This window comes from Rattus norvegicus, chromosome 20 (assembly GCF_036323735.1).
Source record: "Rattus norvegicus strain BN/NHsdMcwi chromosome 20, GRCr8, whole genome shotgun sequence".
In the NCBI taxonomy this organism is placed as follows: Eukaryota; Metazoa; Chordata; class Mammalia; order Rodentia; family Muridae; genus Rattus; species Rattus norvegicus.
Window position 1 is genome coordinate 5,410,065 of NC_086038.1, and position 23,851 is coordinate 5,433,915.

A 23,851-nucleotide genomic window follows, 5' to 3' on the forward strand; every position below is an offset into this window, starting at 1 on the left:
AAGAAATTCAGTGATCACTGGGCATAGACTGGCCTAACAACCACCTGCCAGACACAGGAAGCTGATGGATCACGAGTAATTGGGCTGCATAAGCTCAGGGTCAAATAGGGACAGTCATGACAGGTGACAGGCAGCTCACGGGGGAAGGAGGGGGAAGCCTGGTACGTAGGACCCTGAGGACCATAGGATGTGAGAAGGCTCAAGACACCCAGAAGTGGGGTCAGAAACGGGGCAAGGAGACCAAGCAACAGGCAGGCTGCCCTGTGGAGCTTTGTGCCATGGGACTGTGGAGACCCAGAAGCCACCCCTCACCCCCACCCGCTTGGCCCTGACCGACACTGACATACGGTGGCTACAGAAGTAGTTGAATGGGCTATTGGTAGAAAAGGAAAGAGATTCCTTCCTTCTCAGGCTTCTCTCAGGGTCCACAGCCACGCTCCGGGAGTGCTCAGTTCCAGTGCAAGGAGAACTGGAGTACAGCTGGAGGGAGGACTACTCAGGTCTCCATCTTTCCTGCCCCTTAGGGAGGAGTGCAGTACAGAGCAGGGAGGACTCTGCTGGACCCGGGGTCGTGTGTATCTCCATTTAGCTGAGCTCTGCTCAATTGGGGCCTAGGCTCACAGTAATGGGGAGTGAGGGAGGCTCCCATTAGAGACCAAGGCACAGAAGACAGCCTCCCAGTAAAGGCTGCCAGCCACTGCTCCCTAGGAAGCTGCCCACCCCCACCCCACACCTGCTCCTGTTCCTTTGGGGCTCTTGTGTCCTCCCTGTCTTCTTGTGAGATCTTATGTTCCTCCAACCCCGAGAGCTACGGATTAGTTCCCTCTTGCTGTCAGTGTGGCTCTGCCAGTCCCACGGAGACGGCTTACCCCTCACCTCCCACCCCAGCCACCCTGCCATCCCGGTCTTCTTATTTTCTTCATAGCACTTATCATTATCTGGACTCATCCCTGCCGCTCCCCTTGCTAGTCGTCTGTCTTCCCCCCTTGAAAGCGCTGTGCAGGTTGGTTTCTAGGGCAGGAGCTGTGTAGACAGGAGCTCAATGAGTATTTGTTGAATGGATGAATGGGTGGATGACACCGGATGGAGGACTTGGGTGTGCGGGGCTCAGGAGGGGCAGGCCCGGATCCAACCTCCTTGATTCGCATCCCAGGACTCTCTGGCATTGCTGCTGGCTTGGGAGAAGGGGGCCTGCTGAGCCCTAGTAGAGAATGTTCTAGGCCAAGGCTGGCCCGCGTGCTGGGCTCCCTGACAGACGGCTGGCTGCACGACTGTGAGTTGGGATTGCTTCTCCTGTTCCATTTGGGCATGAGCCGTGAAGGTAGAGAAGGTACCCCAAAACGGGCTTGTTCTCCCGTTCCCTGGGCTAAGCACCAACAAGTGAAACAAGGGCCCAGACGCAGAGGAGGAGGAAGGAAGCGTGGTCTTCTGGCTGCCCGCTGGGGTGGAAGGAGTAAAGCTCTGTCCAGTGAGCCCACGAGGTGCTGTGGGACAGTGGCTAGTCCAGCAGTGGGCAGCAGGGCACCCAAAGATAGAGAGGCTTTGTGTCAGGTGCAGAAATAAACCCAGATACCTCATTCTGCCCCTGCCCTGGCTTTGGGGTGTTTGGGATGGACAGTGGCCCCTCATTTCTTTCCATCATGCAGTGACCAGTTCTAGCTCAAAGTAACAGTACCACCACCACTGTCTCAGAAGCCCCACCCAACCAGGACGGGGAGGTCCGAGGCACCCAAGCCATCCCAAAGTCCTCGCGTGTCCCCCATCTCCGAGTTCAGGGGATATAGGACAAAGGGCTGGCAGTGGTGGACGGCGGTAGGGGGTGGCACAGGGAAAGTGGGTGGGGGGATGTAGGACAATGGAGGCACAGAAACACAAAGGGATAGACATGTTCATTCTGAATGTGGTTTTCTACAGATTGGTGGGTGATAGTCACTGGTCCTCCCTACACACTTCTAAGGAAGCTTGGATCTTTTTAAAGGGAAAAAGACACTGAATTTGGGAAAGAGCTCATACAGGCCTGGCCAGGAACATTTAAGCCAGAATGCATTTGCTAGGCACAATTCTACAAAGGAGAGAAAGGACAACCCCTCGCCCAGACTTGGATATCTGGGTCTATCTACTCTTGAGTGGAAAGACCAGCCACACCCTGTGGCACATTCCAAGAGTCCCCAGGCTGGAGCCTCAGTAGCCTCTGTGTCTTGACATGCATGCTCAGAATACAGGGTGCCACAGCTTTGGACACCCCAGTTTTTCCTGTCAGGTGTGGACTTGTGTCTGCAGCCACCATACTGCTGTCTCCTCAGAGCGACTGACTGACGTGTGGCCCATTGCTTTTGCTCAGGCTACTTCCCTTTCGTTTACATTCTTATCTCCTGCTGTGTGACAGGGATCTAACCAACTAGGTTTCCTGCCTCCGGGCCTGGGGTCCCATCTTCCATGCACCTCCTGGGGGCCTGGGGCTAGAGTTCTCGGGCCAGCTTCCTCTTCCCTTCACAGCTGCGACCACCTGCCCCCTTCAGCCGTGGCTACTGACAGTCATGGCTTGTTTTCCCCATCCCCTGCTAAACAAGTACAAAATGCTAACCAATCTTGAAACATTTCTGTGCTGAGAACAGAGAAGAGGACCATGAAGGACACGGGACTCTGAGGATCTGTGAGACTTTGATAAATCTCAACAGGGGTGGTGGACATATGTCCTCAGCCAGCGAGGCCCACGGTCGGGGAGATGGTCCTGGCCGAACTCTTCATGGGTCTGATAGTTCCCACTTCTCTGGATTTTCTTGACCTCAGGACACCTGAGATCTAGTTTGTCCTGAATATTGTATGTGGGCTCACAAGCTGCAGGGAGTTATGGGGCTGGGTGGGGTCTGGGGGCCACTGTGCCAGCCACTGTGAGGCCTTAGAGAATATTTAGCGAGGGGCTTACAGAAGCCTTGGCTAGAGGAGAGAGAGGCTTTTTCTAAATTGGAAAGGATACCTGGAACTATTTTCAAGGAGAGACACTCACCCTGCAGGCTGACCCTGCCTGAGGCTCTGCCCACAGTGTCGGAACCCAAGCCAGTAATGCCAGTTCTGTAATTTGGAAGTGGCTTTTCCACTGTGCAACATCACTACTGCTCCAGTCTCTGGGGATCCGTATGCTTTGGGAACTCAACTAAGTGAAAGTTGGGGATGTGGTACAGAAGGGTGGCTAAAAATTGTCACCAAGGCTAAACTCACCGGCGGGGCTCGGGACCCTGGCAGCGTAGAAAGACTCCCTGTCAGCATGGTGGGGGGGGCAGCAGGGGAGGTGCAAGTCTGCTGTGGGAAGTGGGATGGACTTACTGAGCTGTCCCTGGCCAAAGAACTTGGAAGCCTGGCAGGGGGAACTGGTTGGCAGGCTCCTGGCGATCATAGTGTGGCTTTGGACTTCTTGGTCTTTACAGAGGATGTGTAGTCTCCTCACCTAATCTCCTTGTAAAGAGAAGTTGTACAAGAGCAGGGGTAACAGGCTGTTTGGGGCTGGTCCTGGGGGAATCAGCGACAGTCACTTTTCATGTCAAAATGTGCCACCTGGAAGCAAGTCCAGGGACCAAAGCCAGGTGGAGACGTGAGAGGTGTCATTCTGGAGACAGTGAGAGTGGCCAGGGAGAAAACTCAAGGGCCCTCCAATGTGCTGGTTACATCCCACGATGGGGAGCACCTGGCCTTCGTTCTGAAGGGAAGCGGTCTCCTCCCTCCCCGTCAGAAGTGTGTTGAGAACCAGGCCTTGGCTGAGGCCCTGGTGGGGAAGGGAAAGGAGGAGAGGACAGGGAAACCTGCTTCTGAGGGCAGCTCTGGGTCAGGAGGAAGGCATTGGGGCCAGGGCAGTGCGAAGCCTGCAGTTCCCCACCTGCACAATCCCTAACTGTCATGGCTTGGATCTTAAATGTCCCTCAATGTCACATGTGTTGGAAGTTCTGTCCCAAGGACCCAAGTGTTTAGAGGTGGGGCAGCTGGTTCCCGAGAACTCTGTCCTCTCCTATGGATTTATCCCCTGGTGGACGGACTCCCAGTTCGGCAGGTTTCAGGGAAGAGGTGGCCATATAAAAGCAGCCGTCTTTGCTTCTTGGCTTCCACAAAACTTTGTGCCATCCCACACTCCCTTGCCATGATGGTTTGAACCAGCACAAGCCTGTGGCGGGAGAGGGCTGAGCCACCCGGGCTGAAACCTTTGAAACTTGAGCCAAAATAAATCTTTGCTCCTTTCTCGGTTCCTCCCAAGTTACTCACGGTGTTTGCAAAGCTGGAACCAGCCTTGTTCCCACGAGCTAGAGACAGGATGCAGAAGGGGCTGTGCTCGCCGTGAGGGTACCTGGCATTGAGCATCACTCCAGTGCGGAGGCCAAGCAAAGACCGGAGCAGACGCAGCCTGCTCAAGAGAGCCAGCAAACAGGCAGCTCAGGACAAAGGGAGGGCCACCCCTAAAGCCCACTTGATGAGCCCTAGGAGGAAGACTGCTCTTCCTGCATGGGGCTAAACTTTGATCCAAATCAGGCTTAGGGCCACACTTTTTTTAAGCTGTAGATCAAAGAAAGATATGTCTTTGTCTCTGCCCAGCCACTGTGCTGGTTAAATGTTGGGACCCTGGCTACCCTAGCAGCTGCCCTGGGTGTCAGGAGACACAGAAGCAGCCTGACCACTATAGTTCCTGGTCTTTAATTTGCCAGAGATATTTGTTCTGAGCAACAGGAACAAACTGCTGGAGCCAACATGTGGCCAGGCCCCTGCCATGCCTTGGCCTGAAAAGTTTCTGTCCTGCAAAATGGTGTAAGGTCGGCCAGACAAGGGCTTTGCCTTAGAGGGCAAAGGTGAGCCTGGCTGCTCTTGGTGTCCCTCGACTTTAAGGTCCTAGATGACCCTTGGAGGTGTCATCGAGGGAGTCCTCTCATTGCGGGTGGGGAGTCTCTGGGGTACACAGGAAGCCAGATGACACATGAGCACCTTCTTCAAGAATGGAGAGGCCTGAGGGAGGCAAAGCCTAGGAAGATTCTATGGGGCTCTCGGCCCAGTAGGGTTTTTCAGTTCCCAGTGGGCAGCCAAGATGGACGGTGGGTAGAGGTCTTCCTGGGCCTTAAGTGGTGAGCCAGGCCTAGCAGCCTGTTCTCCTGCTATGTGGAGAGAGTCAGGCGAGGCCAGGCGCTGCCCTCCAGGCCCTTGCCTATCTTTCTGCCATTCTTAGCATGTCACTCCATGCTCACAGTGTCCCATCGTGTCTCTGGGCATCTTGTGGAGGAAGGGGACATGGGCCTGGTTGAAAGGCAGGGCTCTTGTAGACCTAGAGCCTTCTGCTTCTGTCTCATTGGCCAGAGCTGACGCCAGGCCTGTTCCATGCGGAGCCACTGCAGGTGACCAGAGGGGGGGGAGGCCTGCTATGCAGCCAGAACCCACCTCATACAGTCGAGTCCCTGCCCAGCAACCCCCCCCCCCCGACTCTCCCTTCATGTTGAGGGCTGGGTCTGGGCTCTTAGCTGCCTTTCTGAGGCACAGCCAGGGTGCAGTGCATAGGTGCTCAGGCAACACCAGGGGTGGGGGTGGGGGTGGGGTGGGGTGGGGGTGGGGTGGGGGTGGGGTGGGGTGGGGGTGGGAGGGTGTTGGCAATCAGCAGGGTGTAGCCATGTTTATTTAAGCAGGGCAGCGCAGATGTTGGGACCGACACCAATGGGGAAACGGTGATGAGGAGGAAAGCCAGGTAGATGACTTCTGGGGACCAAGCAGTCTGAATCCAGACCTAAAGGACCCACTAGATCAAGCCAGAGAAGAATCAGGGTGCCAGTGGCTGCACACAGAAGTCCTCTCATTGTGGGTGGGGAGTCTGCAAGGCTGAGCTAGGGGTAAACTGGAACCTGTGGCTGGAGAGGAAGTGTGGGTCACAGCAGGGCACACAGCAGCCTCTGAGCCGCCTGCCCCAAGGCTGGGACACCGGATGGGTAGAAAGCAAAGGACCAGGAAGAGACTACAGTTGTGACAAAGGCCGGAGAGGCCCCGCCACCTTCCTTGCGGGATTCCCTAAAAGGCCAGAGTCAACACACATATGAGAACGGTGGTTCACACCGTTGCGGGCTGTGGGGCCAGCCACTGCCACATGTATGATGGAAGGACAGAAGCTTCTCAGTCTGAGAGGCTGGGTGGCTCAGTGGTCTCCGAGGCCTGGGGCGCCTTGGATCCAGAAGAAGCCAGGGTCTGAACCAGGGGGCAGATGACTGACGGCAGCCGTGATGAGTGCTGGCACAGAGCTGTGTGCCCAGGCTGGCTTCCTTTTCTTCCAACTTTTTTTCCATCCGGGCTGCAGTCCCTTGGACAATGCCGCTCCCATTCAGGATGGGGCTTTCCGTTCAGTGCTGTCCCAATGGTCGCTTCTCTCTGAAAATGCCTCCACGGGCGCACTCAAGGCATGCTTGTTGTACAGGTCCCGGGTGTCTCTCACATCAGTCAAGTTGACAAAACCAAGACCAGCCAGCACGGAAAACCAGGCCTGAGCTCAGAAGGGGGCGCAGACCGGGAGGCCTTCAGAGAGGCATAAAGATAGACTGAAGCGGAGCTCCCACCCCTGCCCACCCGTGGAGGAAGAGGCCACGAGTATGCAGAGGCCATGGCCAGAGACGAGAGTGTCCTTGACGACGAGGACAGCAGGTGACAGACAAGGGGAAGACAAATCTTTGCTTCCCTTTGGGCCACCTTCAGCCACGGGAGGCAGCTCCCTCTAGGCCTTGCTCCTCTCCTGTCCCCAAGGGCCCCCACTCCTTGACCTCCTGCTTCTTGCTCTGGCAAGGTCCTGTGGGCAGTTTCCAGATATGAGGTTTCAAAGGTTGCTAGGGGAAGGCAGGTACAACTTCCCCAATTAACTCACAGGTCAAGGCAGTCTCCTGCTGCGGCAGGTCTGTTGACTGCTTCCAGAGTGGCCCACTCTGACAATTCCCACACAAGAAAAATCCAGCAGATTCTGTCTGGGCCCAGCGTTCTTTAAGATGCTACCGTGGTCAAAACCAGGGGCCTCCCAGGCAAGATTGGGGGTAGGAAGCAGATAGAGTTTTAGAAATTTAGCCTGGAATCTGTCCCAGACACCAAGAGGGGGAGGGGCTGCCTCTGAGCTGGTTCAGGGTGGCTGCTGTGCACAGCCTGCCAGATTCCTCTTAAGAAATCCCCTTCTTGTAAACTAATCCAAGTGCTTTCATTCTGTGTGGTCCGGTGAGGATTTGGAAGGAGGCTTCCCCCTGGGTCTGTAGATGGGCTCCATGAGGCCCACGGGGTCCAAGGGCAGGAAGGCCCAGTAGCTGGCTCAATGGGCTGTAGCCTAGAATGGACAACGCTTCCTAGAACTGGGAACAGACAGAAGCCCAGAGCAACACCCTGTGGTGTATTGGACAGAAACGGAAGGTATGGGGGTGGGGTGGGGTGAGGGTAGGGCAGGGGCTAGTTTAGTTTCCTTGCCTGTAAAATCGGGGTAGCCAGTCATTCATTCCCACATTCACTAGTGGAACTGGTATCCCGAGAGGCAGAAGGGCATGCCTCCGGCCTTGGGAACTCACAAGCAAGAAGAGAGCAGAGCTCAAGGCCCTGTACCTGAGGCCCAGCTGAGAGAGCACGGAACAAAACTAATGCCCAGCTAATTAATGTGATACCCAAGAGCTTGGGCATGGCACGGGAAAGGGGGTAGAAGGATAATGTGGCAGGGAGGAGGAGGGGGAGGAGAGAGAGGAGAAGAGGAGGAGGAAAGGGAGGAGGAGGGGAGGAGGGAGAGGAGAAGAGGAGGAGGGGAGGGGAAGAGGAGGAGGAGGAGGAAGAGGGGGAAGAGGAGGAGGAGGAAGAAGAAGAGGAGGAGGAGGAAGAGGAGGAGGAGGTAGCTGCTGCCTTGGAGCTTGAGCAGGTCTCCTCCATGCTGAACTGGACCAGGAGGAAGAGGTACAGCCATGTGAGTGTGAGAGAAGCAGTCAGGCAGAGGGGCACGAGCTTCGGCCCAGCTGCCTGGTTATCAAGGGGTGTGTTATAGGCAGGTAGAGGGGGGGTGATGGATTTAGACCCCTAGCCAGCCTCTGGCTCAGCCAGGTCCTGAGAGGGCTCCCTCTCCCAAGCAGAAGGCAGAGACTCGGGGGTGTGGGGTGTGGGGTATGGGGTGTGCGGGGTGCACGCTGCTGGCAGGGGCGTGTGGCAGAGGTAGGGTAGGTAGAGGATGGGAGGGAGCGGGACAGAGACAGGTCTGACAGCTGCTCTCTTCTCTGGAATAGAGGGCTTCTGAGGCCTGGAAGGGACACAATAGCTCCGGGCAACTCCCGGTCTGCTGGATCTCGCGGTATGCTATGGTTCGCACTGGGATTTCACAGCACTAGCTAGCAGCCCAGGGCACGGGCCATCGAGGCGGCTGGGTGGGTAGCTGAACCTCGGCCCTAGACTATTGATTAGATGGAAGTGGTGATCTGGCCGAGAAGGTGGGAGAGAAGACAGGCCCGGTAGCCCAGGGGGAGGAGAAACTAGGAGCCTGATCCAGAGAGAAAGAGGGGACCCACAGGAGGCTGGCCAAGGTGACATTTGCTTAGTGGTGTCTGCTAGGTGCTGTCATGGTGGGTGGCCAGAAGAAATTAACCATGTGCCTCTCTACTCCTCCAGTCACCTAAACCCTGATGCTTGGCCTGTCCCGTTGTGGGCACCAATGCCTTGTCTTTAATGTCTATTAGTATCCCAAAAGGAAACTGGGAGACACAAAATGTGTTTGCTTGAACAGACGTGAAATGAGATTTAGTCACTGTAGCTTATCAGCAACCAGGAATTCCCAGAAGGAATGTGTTGCTGGGGAAGAAGAAGCATTTATTTATTGCCTACCGTGTACCCTCTTTCCAATGGTGGCCACCAACAGTCTATGCCTTCCCCATTACTTCTGGGCCACTGAGTGGACAGCCACTGAGTGGACGACAACTCGCTCCGTTCACAGGGGTAAGCCACCATGGAAATACAATTTGTTCAGAGACAACCTTGGCAGTAGTTGGCTACAGAAGTAGATAGTGTGTGACTCTGGTGTCCCCTGCTGCTCTGGCTGAGCCAAAGCAGGGAGATAGGCCCAGTCTGGTGTCTACAGGGAGGAGAAGCAGGACCATGGCTTGATGTCTGAGGACATAGTCATCTGCAGTTCTAACACACCCCCTTGGGCTCACTATCCTGGTGCACTGAGGCACAGATGCCAGTCTTGAAGGTAGAGAAGGCTGTCTCCTAGGAGGAGAGGGCACTGGGGAGTCTGGGACAAGCCCAGGTGGGTGGCTATTCCTGGCTCTTAAGATCTGGAACACCCCCCCCCGACACACACACTTTGGGGCTATTCAGCTCCCTGACTCTACATGCCCCTCCCCGGGGGCCTTCTGCACACTTTCCAGATGAGCTCTATCAGGGCTTTCTGAACCCTGAGCAGGCCACTTGAGCAGGTGACAGCAGTGGGTGACTGGCATCCCCACCGCTGGCAGCCAAGGCCTGGGACAGACCGTCTCCCAGGGTCTCCAGCCTCTCAGCTCTGCTCTGAAATGAATGCCATCTGTGTTGGAGCCTGTAGCGTGGTCACACGAAGCCGGGCACAGTCTACTTGGGAAGCAAAGAGGTTTGTTTTGGCTCATGGATCTGGAAGTTGAAGTTAAGATTGGGCAGCCTCGTTGGTTTGGGCCTCTCTGAAGGGCAGCACAGTATAAGGGGGGGCCTCATGGTAGAGTGAGCAGTTAACCTCTAGCCAGAAAGCAGAGAGTCCTACCAGGCCTGCCTTTTTCTCTCTGAGGACCCTCCCTCCTCCCCCTCCCCATCCCCTCGTGTGTAGCTGCTCCCACAGGCCTAACTCTCAAAGGTCTGATGGTACCGTCCAATCTTGCTCTCCTGAGCTCCTAGCCTTTAACACTTGGACTTTTGGGGTCACTTACCATATTTAGCTGAAAGCGGCAAGCCTCTCATGGGATCTTTGGGGGGAAAGGTGGCAGTTAAAAATGGATACATACCATTTTAAATCCTGAGCCTAATACCTGCTACATAGTAAGTGCTCAATAAAAAGTGAGCACTGCCTGTAGGACTTAGTGCACAGGGGACATAGATGACCTTTAACCTGTCATTCCAGCCTGGGTTGCCTGCCCAGATCTAAGCTCCCGGGGCAACCCTGATCCTTTCTGCAAACACCCAGCCTTGGCAGTCACCTGTGCTCCTTAACGTCATTCTGTGGATCTGACCTGCTTTTCTGCTAGGCCCTTCTCTTCTCCACTGAGGCTCCATGACTCCCCGTGTCTGTTCCCATTGGTTCCCTACCCTCCCACAGAGCCGTCCCGGGATAAGGCCACCGCCCCCTCCTGGTGTCCTCAGTCAAGTACACCTGTGTGGTCGGCCAAGATCCCAGCTTCTCAGAGGGGCAGGCAGTGTCTCTGCGGGTGCCCTGTCTTCTCCAGCTCTCAGATCTTAACACTATAATTACCCCCTCCCCATTCTGTTTTCAGTATCTCCTGAAGGAAAGGAAAAGAAAGTACAGACTCAGAAAGGCTGGCCAGCCGGGCCAGCAGTCTACCAAGTGCTGAGACCCAAACGCATACATATACTACCTGTAGGATAATGCACTTCCTATCCTGGCCCCCGGCCCCTGGCCCCAGCCCCTGATCTGAGGAAAGAAGCCTTGGGTGTCAGTCAGTGAACCTCAACCTCCTACAAAGATGTGACCTCACTGCTGGTGCTGGAGTTTTTCATGCTTCTCTGGACAGTGCCCTCCCCTCGGTGGTAGCAACAAGGCAAACTCTCCCCTCACACCTGCCGTAGTACCCCCTGGCTGCCCCAGCCAAGGCCTGCCAGGGTACCCTGCTAATTCATGCTGCCTTCTTGGGACCACTGCTGGCCCTGGAAGCAAAGGAAGCCACTCTGAGCCTAGGGCAGTGCCTTGTCAGGTAAAAGGGGACTAGAGCCAAGCCTTCAAGGCCAGCATGGGCCCTTCTGGCTGGGCTGCCAGTAGGGAGCCTATGCCTACCTAGGCTGTGTCAAGTAGCTGGCCCTCAGATTCCTCCAGCCCATCGGCCCTAGCTAGAGGCAGACGAGCGATGGCTGCCCCGGGAGGAAGAAGTTGCACAGTGAGAATCGTGAAGGGAGCAGGTGTCAGTGCCATTCTAGCACCAGTGCTGGACTTTCCCACGAATCAAGGGAAGCCGACGTTTTTCCTCTCCGGCCACTTTTATTCTTTTTTTTCTCCCTTTTTTCTAGGTGTGTGTGGGGCGGGGCACAGGCAAATTTGATCCTGATGCAGAGATGCGATCCCTGTTGTCCCCTCCCTTAAAGCCTCTAGCGGCTCTTTAGAAAGGACAAGGGTCCAATGATCCAGACCAAGGACGTAAGGGTGAGAGCAGAGGACACTGGGAGTGTTTGTCGTCGGGGTGTGTGTGTGTGTGTGTGTGTGTGTGTAGCTTTCCAGGGAGCAGGGATGAGAGCAGGAAGCAGGCAGACCAGGGTGAGGTCACCAAAAGGGGTCAGGCTGGTGGTGCAGAGTGCCTGGGCCTCCGGAGTCATCCCGGCTCCCCTCTTAACCCTGCTTTCTGTGAGTCTTGGTTGCAAAGTAGCAACTGCTCAGTGTGTTAGCTGAACAAACAAGTTTGCAAGTGTGGAACAAGGTACAAGAGATTCTTTGTCCTAGGACAAAAGGAAACTAAAACAAAGTGAGGGTGTGTGGTGTGTGATGTGTGGTGTATGTGTGTGTGGGTGGGGGGGGGGGGAGTGGTTCAGAACTTCTGAGAACTCTGACCAACTTCAAAAGTATTTCTACATGCGCTGCCTGGCTGTCAGCTTCCCACCGTGCCCTTCCTCCCTCAGATAGACCGGTGGTCTGAGACTCAAATAGGAACAATATACTTTGCAGGTTAACACTTCTGTTTGTAGTTAGAGTAAGTCCCTACTTGTCCTATGTTAGGTCCTTGCAAGTTGACGTTTCTGTTTGTAATCAAAGTTCCATTCCTTAGACCTGATATGAAAAACAAAACATAATTTCCTACCTACACTGAACTTGGGACCCTGTTCACTGGATATAATGACCCTGTCCCTTCCCTTTCCCGGTATCTGTCAAACGATGTAAAACAGATGACTCTCCCTACCTTGTGAACACCTTATCTCTCCTATAAAAGGGACCTCAAGAGGCCAATGGGGTCCCTTGAGTCAGTGGGCTGAATCAGGGTGAGAGTCCAAGGTTCACCCCAAAACACACCTTGTCATACCTGGACAGTTGTGGAGTTTGTCTTTTCTCCTCAGGATTTTCAGGTTTAGCACTGACCAATCCTTACATCTCCTGTGTTGGTGAATAGTGCATCATCAGTCTTTGCTTACACTGTACTGTGTAGATATTTGCCTCTCACGGCTATGACCTCAGTTTCCACCGAATAATCCCTGCGCTCCCTGCTCCCCGCTCACCCCCAGGTGTCCTCTGGAAACTCAAGAGCACCCTTTATCCTGCTTTCTAGCTCTTCAGAACCCAGTACCCCCTGAGGTGCGTCCCTGAGCTGCAAAATGGGGTGGGATAATGGTGGCTAAGAAGGTGCTCTGAGGAAATGAGACCATCAGCAGAGGGTATCCCCAGCCCACCTTCCAGGCGTGCCCCAGGCTTCTGGGTCAAGGCCCTCTGTCGCGTGGGATGCTGTCGTGTGCACCCTGCAGCTGTCTCCTCTCAGATTCTCATTGAACAGTTTCTTCTGTGACTGCCTCTCAGAGGAGGCTCCACATGCTGCTACCACGGCCCAAAGAGGCTGTGGTCGGCCAGCTCTGCAGTCTTTGCCACAATGGTGGTTTTAAAGAAAGGACTATCTCCCTCAGCCCCTCACTGCCACAGCCTTGCTTGTGTGTGCTTCTGCCTATCCCTGAACCTCCTGTCCTTGACAGCCTGCCTTTATCTGCTCCTTCTCTAGCAGCTTGGGGGCCAGGTTCACTATCTGTGGACAGCCTGGGGCTCTGAGCCTTTGTGGCTTCCAGGTAGAACATGGAAACCAGCTCCCAAACCCTGGGCACCGTGGGCCAACCCTGCAGGGGAGCAGCTTAATGACCTTGTGAGCAGTAATTACACCCCAGGGTCCATCTTAATAACCAGTATTCCCCCCATCAGTGTGCCTTAATTGAAAATGAGTAGGCGACACAAGTTGCTGTGAGGTTGGTTGGCAAGCCCTTAACGTGATATTAATTGTAGTAATTAGTAGTCACTTTGTGCTGGAGTCATCTATAAATAGGGGGTCCATTAGTTTAGCAAAAGAGCATGATTTAAAATGCAAACAAAAGCCCAATTAGTCAGCTAAATCACTCATCTTTTTGAGCAAATTCCCATGTTGTAGACAGGAGCCAGCAGAACCTGAGGGTCCTGGTCAGTTTACGGCTTCCGAACGGACACTCCACGGCAGAGGCCTAACTACACAACACTGTCTCTTTAAATAGGCTTGCCCAAGGAGGTTCTGGTTCTTGGAAGGTTCCAACAGACTCTTACTTTATTGGCACAGCTAGCGGTCACACTTCTCCCTCTGCTTTCTGATTGGTTCCCCCCAGAAGCACAGAAGTGCTTTTTAAAGGAACAGTAGCACAGTGCATGCCCAGACTCTGGGAGAATGGGTGGTGAAATGCAGTGGGGAGGGCCTCTCTCCTTAAATGCAGCTCTTGACAGTCCAGACAGAACGACCCACCAATGCCAAGTGTCCTGTGACCCAAATAGACTTGGGGAGCACAGTATTTCTCAGACTTGAGGGCACACAGTTCAGGTGGACCCAATATTCCTCACGGCCTTGGGGTATATCTGAGGTGGACACAGTATTTCTCACAGCTCCAGGCACACGTGTAAACTGGAGTGGCTGCACACAGAAGGCGGCTGGCCTGGAGAGGACTCGGCTGCAAAGGGAGGCAGCTAGATCCCCGGTGCTTTTTGTTTGGGGAAACACAGGGGTGCTCAAGTACTCTGCCAAGATGCTACCACCTGGGCACAGGTCCTGCCGGGTGAGGCAGACTACCAGAGCTCTGGTGCTCTGAGCAACCATGCCAAGTCCTTCCCCAAGCTGCTCCTGCCTGTCCCCCACCTACCCATCCCCACTCCTGTGCGGCCCACTGGGGTTGCTCTTGACGAAATTTGCATTTTATCAGAGATAAGCCACAAGAGGCAGCAGCCATTTCTGAGCATAGTAAGAAGAGAAGCCGTCCACTCCCCCTCATCTGAGAATGAGGGCAGCTCAGCGTGCGGTCCTTGTCCTTCTTACACCCTTTTTATGTCACTCAGTACTTACAACAGGTGGCTAGGCTTGCTATTTTGAATGTCCTATTTGACAAAATAAAACATTGGCAACCCTATGTGAGTCCCGAAAATATCTTTTAGAGGGTTTTTGCCAGGGGATGAAATCCAAGTGTCTGGGATTGTTGCGCTAAATGGCTGAATCAGGAACTTGAGGCGCAGTGAGTCATAGCTATACAGATGTATTCACGGAGGATGACTGTGGTGTGTGTGTGTGTGTGTAATATGGACATTGACAGACATATTTCCCATGACGAGAACTGAACATAGATAAAGAACTATGCAGAGTCCTGGGAGTAACCTGCTGTCTTACAGTAAGTGAGGAAACTTGTAGCAGTGTTTGCTACTTTGTGGGTTCTTCCTTTTTCCACCCTTTCAACCTCCTAACAGTAGATAGGAGAGAGAAAAGGCCAGAAAGGAAAAGGGCTATCACTAGACTGACTCCTGCTGATTAGGAGCGTTGAACTCCCTGGGGCAAGTCTGATCTTCACCATTGGGAGAGCTCATTTCTTCTTGTTGTTGGTTCTTCTTTGTGCACAGCTACTTACAAACCACAACAACCAACAGTGGCCATCCAACAAGCCACCACCCACTCACCCTGCCTCTCAGGGCATTTATCTCTAGAAGGTCTCCAGAATTCCAAAGGTCACACACTTGCAGAAACTCATTTGTAGCTGGCAAAATCACACCCCTGCTAGAGCACGAGGCAAATCACAGTCAGCTGCTGTGGACTGTCTGAAGCGGCCCCACATCCCACACCTGGGACTAAAACAAAAACATTGTTACAAGATGCCAACATTGTCACTATAGAAACTGAGGCTGAGCCAGGGAAAGAAAACATCCCAAGCCTTATACAGTGATTAGACAGCCCAGGCTCTCTCTTGCCAGCACACACTGGCAGCCTATTTCCCCAGGTCCTGCATAAAGACAGGAAGCAACATACACGAGGACAGTGGAACATGTTTCACTTCCTGGAAACTCAAAAACCATCAAACTCAGTTGACAACCAGTCATACCATATGCAGAAATTAGCTCGCAGGTCAGACAGGGATATAGCTTGGTGGTAAAGCACTTGCCAAATCCAAGTGGTTCAATCCTCAGTACTGGTTAAATGGAGGGGGGAAAGGCTAAAGACAGACGGGAGAGCCAAAGGTAGAAAACTACGGGAAGTCTCCGTGCTGTCTGTTGTTCCTCCTGGCAGGTCCTTCAAAGGTCAATGTGTTAAACGCTTGGTCCCAGCTTGCCTCTCTAGTCCTGGTGCTCTTAAGAGAGATGAGCCTGGGGAAGTCCTCTGAGTCACTGTGGTGTTCTCTCCAGGGCAGTGTGAGACTCCAGTCTCTTTCTCACTTCTGGGAAAGTCATGAGGGAATCGTTTCTCACGGCAGCATGCTCCCACCTATGATGAATTGTCCAACCCAACGGAGCTCTAAAACAACACACCCATCTACCTGGAGGTTCCAGCCTCAATAGGTGTACAAATAAAATTTGATCCGTTCTGGTTCAGTAAAAACAAGCCTTGAACTTCTTACTCCCCTGCCTTTATTTCCTGAGTGCTGGGATTACAGAATTGTACCATCGCACCCGACTTGGGAAACTTTTTCTAAGTCGGCTGTAGTGGGTATTTGTTGTCATGGCTGGAAGCTGACTGACAGCCTCAGATCTAGCGATGGAATCTCTCTCAGTCGTGGGGATGCACAATGGCACTAGCATCGAAGAGACAAAGCCAGCGGTGTGGCAATTAAAGACGTGTGCTTCAAAGATTCAAGAACTCCACGGCAACGTGCAGAAAAGGCGACACTCTCTGCAAATTGCACATCTCGGTAGTAGACTCTGTCTGATACAAAGGACTCTGAGGACTCGGAAAAGACAAGACAAATGATATGAACAGAAATGCCTTCCGAATCTAAACGCAGTAAGAGTCTGATTGGCTGTGAAGCATCATTAGCCCCCAGGGGAGTGAAATCAAAGCCTCAGTGAGATGCCACCTTACACTGGGATGGGCAATCTCAAAACTTCTAGGGCTGGTGAAGTAGAAGGATCTGAACCTCACGTCTCGGATGGAGTTTGTCAAGGCCTCTGGGAGAGAGGTCTGGAAGCTCCAGAGGGTCACAGGCTGAGTAATCCCACCCCTTGGTGGATGCCCACGGGAGCTGAAAGTACACAGCTCCCTCTTGACGCCGGGGAACCACCACAGAGGTAAGTGCCCCAGTATCGGATGGATAAACAGATGAGTCTGGTGAGCATGCGGGGAGGGGACATGCATCCTCGCCTCTCTGGGAGGGATGGATGCCCAGGAAAGAAATACTCATTATACACTGTATTTGAAATGTGGTCATTTTAAAATGACCACATGACCAGGCAACATGACACACACCTGTATTCCCATCACTTGGGGAAGGAAGGCAGGAGAATTGGGAGCTAAAGGGTCAGCCTGGGCTACAACATAAGATCCTCTTACAAAACCCAACGGAAAATCAAAAGAAAAATGTCGAAACAAATAACGAAAGCCCACCCACACAGTTTTCTAAAGGCCCCTCTCTCCAATTTTATATCTCAGGCAAAGTGACAGTCAAGCGGAGACCTCACAGATGGGGAAGTGGTCAGCCAGGAAGTGAACAGGAAGGAGTCTGGGGTGTGCTGGGAGCAGCAGCAGCCCCTGTGGCAGCCACCGCAGCCGCCGAATTCACACCTGAGGTCCCACACAGTAGTTGCGAGAGGACTCAGAGAAGACTGGTAAGATCTGTGATGAGACTCCCGAGAGGACCTGAAGCATGGGCCTAGAGATAACATGGCCTCGGGGATGACAGGGTCTGCACTGTGCTGTGTGGGGTAAATGTGAGGACTCTGTGGGACACAAATGCCAGGCATCCACCCACCCAGCCAAGGCAGCAGCCTAAAGTGGGGCTAGCTTGCCTAACAACTTTCAGCCTCAGGGGTGCTGGGTAAATGTCCCTGTGACTATGAAACGGGAGCCAGTTAATCCCCTGTGGCAGGAAGCTCTGAGAACTGTGCCACACAGGAAGGCCAAATGACACGGGGTGAGAAGGCCCAGGTGTTAGCCTATGGGTGGTCACACTAGGCTTCCCCCAGCGGACCTAGCAACAGCTTATGTCATCACTTTTTCCAGATCAAAGGACTGCTCAGTAGGTCTTCAGGCGGGTCCCTCTACCAACTGGAGCCGGGGCCATCCCTGAGCCTAATGCCTACCTGGCAGCCTGTGGGTCCCGCACCCCTAAATGGACAACCTTGTCTGACCTCGATGAGGATGTGTCTAGTCCCACAGCAACTTGATGTACAGGGTGAGGAAATGGGGGTTGACACCCAGAGGGGGGCTTCTCCTTCGACGGGGGATGGGGAAAGACTTATGTGAGGGTGAACTGGGAGGAGAGGAAGGGCTGATGTTTAGCTGTAAAGTGAATAAATAAATTGGAGGAGAATCTGTTTCATGGCATTTAAAAAAAGATGGCTCCCACCCCAGTTTTCTGCTCCCACGGATTCCCGGTTGGTCTCTTCCCACTTTCTGCCCTCTTGGCCCTTCTCTTGTCCCTCTGCCTCTATCCCTTCTCCAGGTCCTCAGCCTTCCCCAAATAACCCCCCTTAGACCCATATTTGTTGCATGGCGTGATTTTTGAGGACACCTTGGCCTGGGCCCTGCTCACTGTGTTATATTTCACCACACTGGGCAGCTCACTAAACAGGGTTCAGCGGCTGCCTCATGATGATTCCCACAGGCAGCAAAAGCCTCTACCAGGATTCTAGAGCCAAGGCTTGGACCAGGACCAGGGCTGTCTCCTTGGTGTCTGGCCCTGGCATAGATTGTCTAGGAGTTCTACTCTTCCTGGGTGTAACCTAGGCATAGCCACACGGGGCTAGGTGTGGGGAGGGGCGTAGGCTCCTATGCCCCCCCCAGGGATCCCCCACACCACCACTCCACCTCCGCAACCCTAAACTCCAAGTCTCCACTCAGAAGTATTTTTGGATGGCCTTTACTTAGCCATCACCTCTGGTGACAGAAGGCATCCGCTGTCCCTCTCCCTTACCAGGTAGTGCAAGGCAGGAAGCGCCAGTCCTCCGGTCCTACCTGGGTCTGGGGACAGGCCCTCTCCTGGACTACTCTGACTCCCAGCCCCTAATCACCTCATCCATACACAGAAGTACCAAGTACAGGCCAGCAACCTAGCCACAGAGCTTATGTGACCAGCACACACACTCCAAAACAGGGCGAGTTCTGGGCACCTTTGTGGGGTACTGGAGCGTGCTGGTGTGTGACATGTGCAGTGTATGTAGTATGACCACGGGGGCAGCCTGTGAAGTTCGAGGGGCAGAGACTCGGTTGGACCCCGGGGGCCACTGTGGCTTTATTTTTTTTTCACATTTTTTTTCACTTTTTTTTTTTTTTTTTGGTTCTTTTTTTTTCGGAGCTGGGGACCGAACCCAGGGCCTTGTGCTTCCTAGGTAAGCGCTCTACCACTGAGCTAAATCCCCAGCCCCGCCACTGTGGCTTTAAAGTTTGTGTTGCCCCAGCCCCTCTGCTGCCAAAGCTTATCTTGTCCTCAGGTCCCTCCCTGCCACTTTCACTGACCTGGTCACTCAGGGAAACTACCTGTGGACACTGGCCGGGGTCCAAGGCTAGCATCCACAGCCACAGGAGGCTCCTGGGGGCAGGCTCCCCGTCTTGCCTCCCTCTGCCTGTGCCAGGAGACCTCTGCATGACAGAAAGCCAACTTCCTGGCACCCTGTTTACCCCCTCTCCCCTCCTCTTTCCTCTCCTCTTCCAGTCAACCCCCACGCCCATTCTCTCTGGTGGAGTCTGGAGACCAGGAGACTGGAGTCCAGGAGACCCCTTGGCAGCCTGATCCATCCCACCATCTTGGTTCTATTAGACCTGTCAGAGGTGGGACTTAATCTTCCTGGGACTATTAATAGTCCCATCAGGAGTGCTGAGCAGTAACCTGCCTTTATTAGCAAGGCAGTGCCAGCTGGCGTGCCCCACCCCCACACAGGTTGCTGTGATGTCAGCAGTGGCAACTGCGAGGAGCCAGCACCAGGCGTGGGGTGGGGGGTGGGGATGCAGGGCAGGTGTGGCAGAGGAGGGCAAGTCAGGCCCCATGCCTTTCAGCCTCACTCAACCTTTGACCTACTCCCTTCATTCTTCTGCCACTTTAGGAAGTTTCTCCCGGGGCTGCAGCCTGTCCCTTTGGGCTGTGCCTATGACAAGAGTCTGCCCAGTCTGTAATTGTTGGGCCTGATGCTCCATTGCCCTAACACAGAGTCCTCTAGAGAGTGCCAGCCTGAAGGGGGGCATCCTCTATTGAAGACCAATGGCTGTTTGGTTCCCTCCACCAGGCACTTCCATACTCAGCTCCCTGCTCCCACTAGGAGCCTCGCCTCACTGTCCCTGTTCCCCCAGGGAAGGTGCTCTCTATGGGCACCTTCCTATGGAAACCTATGGAAACTTCACCTATAGTTTCACAAGGGCCATCCAGTCCAGCTGTGAGTCAACTGCCTTGGCTGGATTCAGATTAGCAGAAGAAACCCAGGCAGAACGATTTGCTTATACACAGACATGGAGCGGAGCCTGGGTGTCCAGCAGCTCAGACACCTGGGGAAACAGACCACAGCCAAGTTCTCTTCCCTAAGAGCAACCACTCACCCCGAGGAGGAGCAGGAGCAGGAGCAAACACGGAGGCCACGGCTCATCTTTCCTTGCCATTGGGCTTTCAAGACCCATACTGATGCCCAGGGCGTTCATGGGGAAACTGAGTCTGGGCAGACCAAGGAGCTGCAGCCAACTTCCCAAGCCTGTAGTTAGGAGCTAGGGGCAGCGCACAGATGAAGTTACAGATGTGGGAAGGTCCGGGACTGCGTGGGCGGGGAGTCTCTCCTTGCTGCAAGCCCTGATGTAACGCGCATGTGTGTTCGAGAGAGCGTGTCAGTCACAAGTGGGCCAAGCACGCTGAGGTGGTCTGAGCCTATGTGCCCCAGCTGATCCCACTCCCAGGACAATGCCTTCTTGGCGAGCAGAGTGGACCAACGACATGGACCAGGGCCGACTCCAAGGGAAGAGCACATAATTTAGTCACCTTTGCTGAATTATTTAACCACCACGGGGGTGGGGGTGGGCATGGGGTTACGAAGCTGAGATTAAGCACTAATGCTGTGCTTAATCTGAGCAATACATAGTCCCCTCTTTCTGGTTTTGTTTACCAAACTGAATTAAAGTTGCTCACAATCAATTATTTGATTCCCCCACAGGGAAGTGAGGCATTTGCCACAGGGCACACTCACCCACTACAAGGAACCCTCCGATCCAGAGGGGGCGCAGCAGCCCCTCACTCCTGCCACACACCTGATGCCCACCCTGACCCCTAAATCCTTCAGAAAAAATCTAGTGACCTGACCCTGCCGCTGCCTGTGACACTGACAGGCCAGCCCAGAGCTGCAGCGCGCACCGGTGAGAACGCCCTGTCTCTCCTGGACTCTCTAGCTGAGGTACCGTGAGCATCTTTCCTCCAGGCACAGAGGCTGAAGAGGTCAGGGGACCTGCCCCAGGTGACAGGCAGTAAAGGACAGTGGAGGAGCCACTGAAGTCATAGTCACACCCCCAGGTCGGTCCCCACGCTGCTGCTAGTCACCGATGGGTAAGGAAATGCCTCTGTCACTCCCCAAGGGGAAGTGCAAACCCACCTTTCCCTCCTCAGCTTCCCTCATACAGGCAAACAAACCTGGCGGAGTCAGCGCCACCCGCCACGCCACCGGTGGGACCGCCACTGGTGGGACCACGACATCAAACACAAAGGAGCAGGAAACAGAAGGACCACCCTGTTCCTAGCGACATCTTTGAGCCACCATCCCATTCAGAAATACCGTATAGCATTCCTAGACCTCTGATTGGACCAGCCAAAGCAAACCTGCCCTTGTCAAGGCCTCTGCTGGTGTTTCCCATTACTGCCTGAGGCTTTCCCAGCTGATAAGATTCAGACACAAGCGTTTGCTGCCAGAGCCCCTGATCAACCTGCTCCAGTGGTGCTGTGACTGCGCTGGGCCAAGGGAATGGCACTGTTAGGAGGTGGGACTAGATGTGTCCCTGTGGGCGTGGGCCTTAAGACCCTCATCCCAGCCACCTGGAAGCCAGTATTCTGCTAGCAGCCTTCAGGTGAGGATGTAGAACTCTCAGCTCCTCCTGCACCATGCCTGTCTGGATGCTGCCATGCTCCTGCCTCGATGATACTGGACTGAACCTCTGAACCTATAAGCCAGCCCCAATTAAATGTTGTCCTTATAAGACTTGCTTTGGTCATGGTGTCTGTTCACAGCAGAAAAACTCTAAGACAGCTATCACTTTGTGAAGGTTTGTAAGTAGCAGTCACCCCCCCCCACCCCTGCACACCCTTTTTGTAAAAAAGACTTTTAAACTGACAGTGGGTAGTATACATCTGTGATCCCAGCACTAAGAATTGCCAAGAGTTCAAAGTGAGCCTCAACTACATAGCCAGACCCCATTTCAAAAAGAGAAAATATTTTTAGTTATTTTAGCAGCTAGAAAACTTGGCAAAGCACTTGCCTCACAAAGCGAGGACCTGAGTCTGGCCCTCTAGCACATTGAAAAGCCAAGCTTGTGTGCCAGGGGCCTTGGCGGCGGGAGAGTGCTTGCTGCTCTTCAAGAACACCAGAGTTTGATTCCTAATGCCCACTTTGGTTGGCCACGTCTGTATCCAGCTCCGGGAACATGACGCCTTCTCTTAGCATCTTTGAGTACCTGTGCCCACGGGGCAGAGACTCAAGCACCAATACACACCGTTTAAGAATCATAACATTTTTTAAAGGGGCTGAGCATAGTGGTATGTGCTTGTAATCCCAGTGCTGGTCCGGTGGGGGCGCTGCTGAGGTGTGAGGGGCTTGTGGGGGGAAAGTGGGTCCCTGGAGCTTGTTGACTAATCATTCTAGCTGAAATCGGTATGTTTCAGGTTTAGTGTTGAGAAGCAATTGAAGAAGACACGTTCTCTGGCCTCCATGTGCACACGTGCATGGGCACACACACATACACACACACACACACACACATGTACATATACAAGAAGATCCCCCAAGATAGCACCCGAGGAAGACACAAGTTCTCCATGTGTGTTCACAGACATACACAGCAAAAATGAATAGTCTTAGGTTTGAATGAGAATGGCCCCCATAAGCTCATGTTTGAATGCTTGGTCCCAGTTAGTGGAACTGTTTGGAAAGGATTAGGGGGTGTGGTCTTGTTGGAAGAGCCTTGAGGTTTCCAAAGCCCACACAGCACCCGGTCTTTCTCTGCTTCCAACTTGTGGATCAGGATGTAAGCTCTCAGACACTCCTCCAATGCCACGCCTGCCTGCCTGCCTGCCTGCCCGCTGCCCTGCTTTCTGCCTTGATGGTCACGGACTAATCCTCTGAGACTGTAAAGAAACCCCCAATTAAATGCTTTCTTTTTTAAAAGTCGCCTTAGCCATAATCTCTCTTCACAATAATAGAACAGTAAGACGTCAAAACTGAAAGTATGGTCTGGTTCCCACATACTTCCTGCCCACCCACCCATCCACTGCACCCCACCCCCCACCGCTAAAGCCTAATGGTAGGATGTTGTCACCACCCAAAGCCCTTGCTTGCTCCTGGTCTCACTTCGGTGGGGTCCCTTCTAACGATCCGGGACAGCTGTGCCACTGAGGCACTCGAAGCAATTGCTGCCCTGGATTCCCCAGCTCACTGCTTGCTTAGCCCCATTCAGCCCCAACGTCACCAATCACCTTCTCATTGTCTCCAGACTTGGACTTTTCAAGGATCCCAGGGCACTGAGCCCTTTCAGACCCCAGTGTCCTATCACGCCTTGTGTATCAGATACGTTTCTTGTTGCTATGATAAAAGACCCAAAAGGAGCAAACCAGAGGAGACCACGTCTGCCTAACAGAATCTCAAGGAATACATTTCACCATGGCAGGGAGGTCATGGCAGAGGGAGCTTGGTCCCCTGGGACCTACTTCAGGTTCCACGACCTAAACAGCACCACTAGCAGGGTCCTGGTTCACCTACACTAGTCCATGGGGACATCTTATATGCAAACCGGAACCTCTTGACAGCTCTTTTTCAGCACAGAGTAATATTCCATTGTTTGGACATACCACAGCTATTTCATCCACCTCCTCACAGGACAATCTTGCTTCCAAGTTCAGAGACCCAGTAGTGCTGCCCCCAACACAGTGTGCAAGTCTTGCTATGTGTGCATCTCCAGCGCCTTTGGCTGAATGTGGCTGCATCGGAGAGTCTCCTGAAGGCTGTCCCATTTTCCACTCCCAGAAGCAGAGCACGAGTCTCCTCAGCACTAGGACACTCACACTCTTCTATCCTTCCATCTCTCACTGAAAGGCTGGCCACTTGTCCTGCTAACACAGCAGCTGCCTGAGCCCAGCTTGAGTGGGTGATTTGAGTGGACCCCTGACCAACATTCAGGGCAATCAGGTCCTGCTAGGATGAGAAGCATAGGACATCGAGACATGCTGCCCCAGTCCACAGGACGAATGAGGGACATAACCCAGCTGCTGAAAATACTCTGTCTCAAGATTGTTC

General features: G+C 53.7%; 1 long non-coding RNA gene across 2 annotated transcripts; it reads left to right on the forward strand.

The window, feature by feature from the left end:
* Positions 1-8,149: 8,149 nt before the first annotated feature.
* On the forward strand, positions 8,150-21,542 carry LOC120098856 (uncharacterized). Of its 2 annotated transcripts, XR_005497506.2 has the most exons (4): positions 8,150-16,453; positions 16,815-16,990; positions 17,385-17,556; positions 20,513-21,542. It is a non-coding gene; the product is annotated as an uncharacterized LOC120098856 (long non-coding RNA). The 2 variants fall into 2 exon arrangements; XR_010060764.1 differs by having other exon boundaries at positions 17,385-21,542.
* Positions 21,543-23,851: the final 2,309 nt, after the last annotated feature.